Source organism: Hyla sarda, unplaced genomic scaffold (genome assembly GCF_029499605.1).
Source record: "Hyla sarda isolate aHylSar1 unplaced genomic scaffold, aHylSar1.hap1 scaffold_888, whole genome shotgun sequence".
Lineage (NCBI taxonomy): Eukaryota > Metazoa > Chordata > Amphibia > Anura > Hylidae > Hyla > Hyla sarda.
The window spans coordinates 39,459-46,293 of NW_026610917.1; the positions used below are offsets into that span (position 1 = coordinate 39,459).

Here is a 6,835-nt window from a genome sequence, read left to right on the forward strand (position 1 = left end):
GGGTGGTGCACTGTACCCGAAGATACTGCCATATCGGGTCAATGCATAGGGCGACGGAAGCAAGCTTCGAAATCGGCCCCCGTTCTCAAAAATCCATTTAATATATGGTCCCCAGATAGGGGACGTATCAGATATTAAACTGATAAGAACAGATACTACACTTGATCTTAGCCAAAAGGCCGAGAAGCGATAACCGTGAAAGGGGCGGGCCCAACAAGGTCCCCTTCATGGGCACTATCACTGCTTGCTGTCAGGGAGGCTGCCAGACAATTTTCCATGCACACTCTGGGCTGGGGGGCAGTCAACCACCAGTACACACAGCAGAACCTAAACCCATACCATTATTGCTAAGCAGCAAGACAGGGGCCCATTGCACTCCCACGGGGCCTTTTTAAATGCAATCCATAACCCGGATTTGCCAGGAACCCTTCTTACTCCTCCTACTTGCATGTGACACTGGGCTTAGGATCTGCATAGGAAACACACACACAAGCACACACCTACCTTTGTTGCCTGCAGATGCCTCCTTGGCTGTCCCCAAACGGTATCAAACCAACACCCACGGGAAGCTGTAAGCATAGAGGACATGCCTGCACCCCATTGGACTTACCTGTGTGGGTTAAACCCGGGTTATTTGACAACCTATGGCGGTGATGGTTCTGCTCAGGCAGAGCAGTGCTGATGCTCCTCATAAAGCTGTCGCTGCTGTGAAGGTTCTAGGTGACATCACAAATCCCTATGGTTACATACACAACAAAGCTGGGTTGTTGTTGTTTACACTCTGCAAGGCCTGTGGAAGTGAGTGACATCATAGCACTGTAGTTCTGAGGGTTCTAGATGGATGCAACAATCTCCTGTTGCTTCTATGAAGGCCATAATAGACGACATCACCAAACAGCTCCATAGTCACATACACAGCAAAGGAGAGATGTTGTTTACACCTAGTGATGTCAGTGGTATTGAGTGACATCACAGCACAGTGCTAAGGCTCCTGGGCCTGGACACAGCAGCGGCTGCAATATCTCAACGGAGAATACGTTTATATATATGTGTGTGTGTGCGCGTATATATATATATATATATATATATATATATATATATATATATATTTCTCCGCCGAAATCACTTTTAAACCCATTTCCACCTTTTTTTCCCTTCTCTTCCTCTTACTTTTTTTTCACGTTTTTTTACGTTTTTCTCCTTTTCGCCTCTTTTCTGGGCGTATTATTCTTCTTTTTCTTCTTTTTTTTCGTCTAATGCATACCCCATCAGTGCAGCAATGCTTATTCAATACCGCCAGCAGATGGAGACACTGGGGGATAATTTTCTATGGATTTATACTGATTTTTCCTGTCTGAATTTGTCGCACAGAAAGTTGCAGGCCAAATATGTGTGACATTTCTGCGACTTTAGCTTCTAGAGCATTTTTACAACATTATACATAGGTGCTGAATACATAAAAAGCGACTGTTCAGCGACAGACAAGTCGCATCGGCTGAAAGTAGGCCAGAATGTCAGTCCATGTTGGAGCAGGTTTAGATACAGTCTAAAGCATAGATCTCAAAGTCTGTGCACAGAATTTAGCAAGGGCCTCGCACCTTCTGATGCATCAGGTAGGTGCACAATAGCATAGCCTAACCCTCTGTACTTTGGTCTATATTGATGCGGGACATAGACAGCCAGCTGATGACCAATCCATTAGTGCAATGGATGGCTGGAAGCATTTGTCTTTGCCTTTGCAATACCACAGAAGCAATGCATGGTCAATGTACAGCAATGACACACCTGTGTGAACAGCCAGGAGACCCCCCCCCCATGTTATGTTACATAGTTACATAGTTAGTACGGTCGAAAAAAGACATATGTCCATCAAGTTCAACCAGGGAATTAAGGGGTAGGGGTGTGGCGCGATATTGGGGAAGGGATGAGATTTTATATTTCTTCATAAGCATTAATCTTATTTTGTCAATTAGGAACATTCAGCACCCACCCGCTATCAAGGCAGCTGCCTATCATGTCATGCCCTACCTGCACAGGTGTGCTGGCTACTCAAATGATCCAATTAAGGAGGCCATTTAGTCAGCAGCAGCAGAAGTCCTGTGCCTGGACGCTCCAACAGCGGCCAGACACAAGCAGAAGCAGAAGCAGCAGCAGCACCACCTTTTGTTTTTTGGCTGCAGCAGCAGCAGCAGCAAGGCCCACAGGGCTGGCTAGCTGGCTAGCCAGCAAGCAGGTAGCAATGAAAGTAGGAATCTTTCTTTTTAACCCTGTAAGGGGGTGGTGCACTGTACCCGAAGATACTGCCATATCGGGTCAATGCATAGGGCGACGGAAGCAAGCTTCGAAATCGGCCCCCGTTCTCAAAAATCCATTTAATATATGGTCCCCAGATAGGGGACGTATCAGATATTAAACTGATAAGAACAGATACTACACTTGATCTTAGCCAAAAGGCCGAGAAGCGATAACCGTGAAAGGGGCGGGCCCAACAAGGTCCCCTTCATGGGCACTATCACTGCTTGCTGTCAGGGAGGCTGCCAGACAATTTTCCATGCACACTCTGGGCTGGGGGGCAGTCAACCACCAGTACACACAGCAGAACCTAAACCCATACCATTATTGCTAAGCAGCAAGACAGGGGCCCATTGCACTCCCACGGGGCCTTTTTAAATGCAATCCATAACCCGGATTTGCCAGGAACCCTTCTTACTCCTCCTACTTGCATGTGACACTGGGCTTAGGATCTGCATAGGAAACACACACACAAGCACACACCTACCTTTGTTGCCTGCAGATGCCTCCTTGGCTGTCCCCAAACGGTATCAAACCAACACCCACGGGAAGAGCTGTAAGCATAGAGGACATGCCTGCACCCCATTGGACTTACCTGTGTGGGTTAAACCCGGGTTATTTGACAACCTATGGCGGTGATGGTTCTGCTCAGGCAGAGCAGTGCTGATGCTCCTCATAAAGCTGTCGCTGCTGTGAAGGTTCTAGGTGACATCACAAATCCCTATGGTTACATACACAACAAAGCTGGGTTGTTGTTGTTTACACTCTGCAAGGCCTGTGGAAGTGAGTGACATCATAGCACTGTAGTTCTGAGGGTTCTAGATGGATGCAACAATCTCCTGTTGCTTCTATGAAGGCCATAATAGACGACATCACCAAACAGCTCCATAGTCACATACACAGCAAAGGAGAGATGTTGTTTACACCTAGTGATGTCAGTGGTATTGAGTGACATCACAGCACAGTGCTAAGGCTCCTGGGCCTGGACACAGCAGCGGCTGCAATATCTCAACGGAGAATACGTTTATATATATGTGTGTGTGTGCGCGTATATATATATATATATATATATATATATATATATATATATATATATATATTTCTCCGCCGAAATCACTTTTAAACCCATTTCCACCTTTTTTTCCCTTCTCTTCCTCTTACTTTTTTTTCACGTTTTTTTACGTTTTTCTCCTTTTCGCCTCTTTTCTGGGCGTATTATTCTTCTTTTTCTTCTTTTTTTTCGTCTAATGCATACCCCATCAGTGCAGCAATGCTTATTCAATACCGCCAGCAGATGGAGACACTGGGGGATAATTTTCTAAGGATTTATACTGATTTTTCCTGTCTGAATTTGTCGCACAGAAAGTTGCAGGCCAAATATGTGTGACATTTCTGCGACTTTAGCTTCTAGAGCATTTTTACAACATTATACATAGGTGCTGAATACATAAAAAGCGACTGTTCAGCGACAGACAAGTCGCATCGGCTGAAAGTAGGCCAGAATGTCAGTCCATGTTGGAGCAGGTTTAGATACAGTCTAAAGCATAGATCTCAAAGTCTGTGCACAGAATTTAGCAAGGGCCTCGCACCTTCTGATGCATCAGGTAGGTGCACAATAGCATAGCCTAACCCTCTGTACTTTGGTCTATATTGATGCGGGACATAGACAGCCAGCTGATGACCAATCCATTAGTGCAATGGATGGCTGGAAGCATTTGTCTTTGCCTTTGCAATACCACAGAAGCAATGCATGGTCAATGTACAGCAATGACACACCTGTGTGAACAGCCAGGAGACCCCCCCCCCCATGTTATGTTACATAGTTACATAGTTAGTACGGTCGAAAAAAGACATATGTCCATCAAGTTCAACCAGGGAATTAAGGGGTAGGGGTGTGGCGCGATATTGGGGAAGGGATGAGATTTTATATTTCTTCATAAGCATTAATCTTATTTTGTCAATTAGGAACATTCAGCACCCACCCGCTATCAAGGCAGCTGCCTATCATGTCATGCCCTACCTGCACAGGTGTGCTGGCTACTCAAATGATCCAATTAAGGAGGCCATTTAGTCAGCAGCAGCAGAAGTCCTGTGCCTGGACGCTCCAACAGCGGCCAGACACAAGCAGAAGCAGAAGCAGCAGCAGCACCACCTTTTGTTTTTTGGCTGCAGCAGCAGCAGCAGCAAGGCCCACAGGGCTGGCTAGCTGGCTAGCCAGCAAGCAGGTAGCAATGAAAGTAGGAATCTTTCTTTTTAACCCTGTAAGGGGGTGGTGCACTGTACCCGAAGATACTGCCATATCGGGTCAATGCATAGGGCGACGGAAGCAAGCTTCGAAATCGGCCCCCGTTCTCAAAAATCCATTTAATATATGGTCCCCAGATAGGGGACGTATCAGATATTAAACTGATAAGAACAGATACTACACTTGATCTTAGCCAAAAGGCCGAGAAGCGATAACCGTGAAAGGGGCGGGCCCAACAAGGTCCCCTTCATGGGCACTATCACTGCTTGCTGTCAGGGAGGCTGCCAGACAATTTTCCATGCACACTCTGGGCTGGGGGGCAGTCAACCACCAGTACACACAGCAGAACCTAAACCCATACCATTATTGCTAAGCAGCAAGACAGGGGCCCATTGCACTCCCACGGGGCCTTTTTAAATGCAATCCATAACCCGGATTTGCCAGGAACCCTTCTTACTCCTCCTACTTGCATGTGACACTGGGCTTAGGATCTGCATAGGAAACACACACACAAGCACACACCTACCTTTGTTGCCTGCAGATGCCTCCTTGGCTGTCCCCAAACGGTATCAAACCAACACCCACGGGAAGCTGTAAGCATAGAGGACATGCCTGCACCCCATTGGACTTACCTGTGTGGGTTAAACCCGGGTTATTTGACAACCTATGGCGGTGATGGTTCTGCTCAGGCAGAGCAGTGCTGATGCTCCTCATAAAGCTGTCGCTGCTGTGAAGGTTCTAGGTGACATCACAAATCCCTATGGTTACATACACAACAAAGCTGGGTTGTTGTTGTTTACACTCTGCAAGGCCTGTGGAAGTGAGTGACATCATAGCACTGTAGTTCTGAGGGTTCTAGATGGATGCAACAATCTCCTGTTGCTTCTATGAAGGCCATAATAGACGACATCACCAAACAGCTCCATAGTCACATACACAGCAAAGGAGAGATGTTGTTTACACCTAGTGATGTCAGTGGTATTGAGTGACATCACAGCACAGTGCTAAGGCTCCTGGGCCTGGACACAGCAGCGGCTGCAATATCTCAACGGAGAATACGTTTATATATATGTGTGTGTGTGCGCGTATATATATATATATATATATATATATATATATATATATATATATTTCTCCGCCGAAATCACTTCTAAACCCATTTCCACCTTTTTTTCCCTTCTCTTCCTCTTACTTTTTTTTCACGTTTTTTTACGTTTTTCTCCTTTTCGCCTCTTTTCTGGGCGTATTATTCTTCTTTTTCTTCTTTTTTTTCGTCTAATGCATACCCCATCAGTGCAGCAATGCTTATTCAATACCGCCAGCAGATGGAGACACTGGGGGATAATTTTCTAAGGATTTATACTGATTTTTCCTGTCTGAATTTGTCGCACAGAAAGTTGCAGGCCAAATATGTGTGACATTTCTGCGACTTTAGCTTCTAGAGCATTTTTACAACATTATACATAGGTGCTGAATACATAAAAAGCGACTGTTCAGCGACAGACAAGTCGCATCGGCTGAAAGTAGGCCAGAATGTCAGTCCATGTTGGAGCAGGTTTAGATACAGTCTAAAGCATAGATCTCAAAGTCTGTGCACAGAATTTAGCAAGGGCCTCGCACCTTCTGATGCATCAGGTAGGTGCACAATAGCATAGCCTAACCCTCTGTACTTTGGTCTATATTGATGCGGGACATAGACAGCCAGCTGATGACCAATCCATTAGTGCAATGGATGGCTGGAAGCATTTGTCTTTGCCTTTGCAATACCACAGAAGCAATGCATGGTCAATGTACAGCAATGACACACCTGTGTGAACAGCCAGGAGACCCCCCCCCCCATGTTATGTTACATAGTTACATAGTTAGTACGGTCGAAAAAAGACATATGTCCATCAAGTTCAACCAGGGAATTAAGGGGTAGGGGTGTGGCGCGATATTGGGGAAGGGATGAGATTTTATATTTCTTCATAAGCATTAATCTTATTTTGTCAATTAGGAACATTCAGCACCCACCCGCTATCAAGGCAGCTGCCTATCATGTCATGCCCTACCTGCACAGGTGTGCTGGCTACTCAAATGATCCAATTAAGGAGGCCATTTAGTCAGCAGCAGCAGAAGTCCTGTGCCTGGACGCTCCAACAGCGGCCAGACACAAGCAGAAGCAGAAGCAGCAGCAGCACCACCTTTTGTTTTTTGGCTGCAGCAGCAGCAGCAGCAAGGCCCACAGGGCTGGCTAGCTGGCTAGCCAGCAAGCAGGTAGCAATGAAAGTAGGAATCTTTCTTTTTAACCCTGTAAGG

The 6,835-nt window shown here is 46.0% G+C and overlaps 3 non-coding genes across 3 annotated transcripts; all 3 read right to left on the minus strand.

Annotated features, from left to right (window-relative positions):
- Positions 1-191, minus strand: LOC130348849 (U2 spliceosomal RNA). Its single transcript, XR_008886326.1, has one exon. It is a non-coding gene; the product is annotated as a U2 spliceosomal RNA (small nuclear RNA).
- Positions 192-2,275: 2,084 nt separating this feature from the next.
- On the minus strand, positions 2,276-2,466 carry LOC130348850 (U2 spliceosomal RNA). The gene has a single exon (XR_008886327.1). It is a non-coding gene; the product is annotated as a U2 spliceosomal RNA (small nuclear RNA).
- A 2,093-nt stretch (positions 2,467-4,559) lies between these two features.
- LOC130348851 (U2 spliceosomal RNA) lies at positions 4,560-4,750 on the minus strand. Its single transcript, XR_008886328.1, has one exon. It is a non-coding gene; the product is annotated as a U2 spliceosomal RNA (small nuclear RNA).
- Between the last annotated feature and the right edge of the window lie 2,085 nt (positions 4,751-6,835).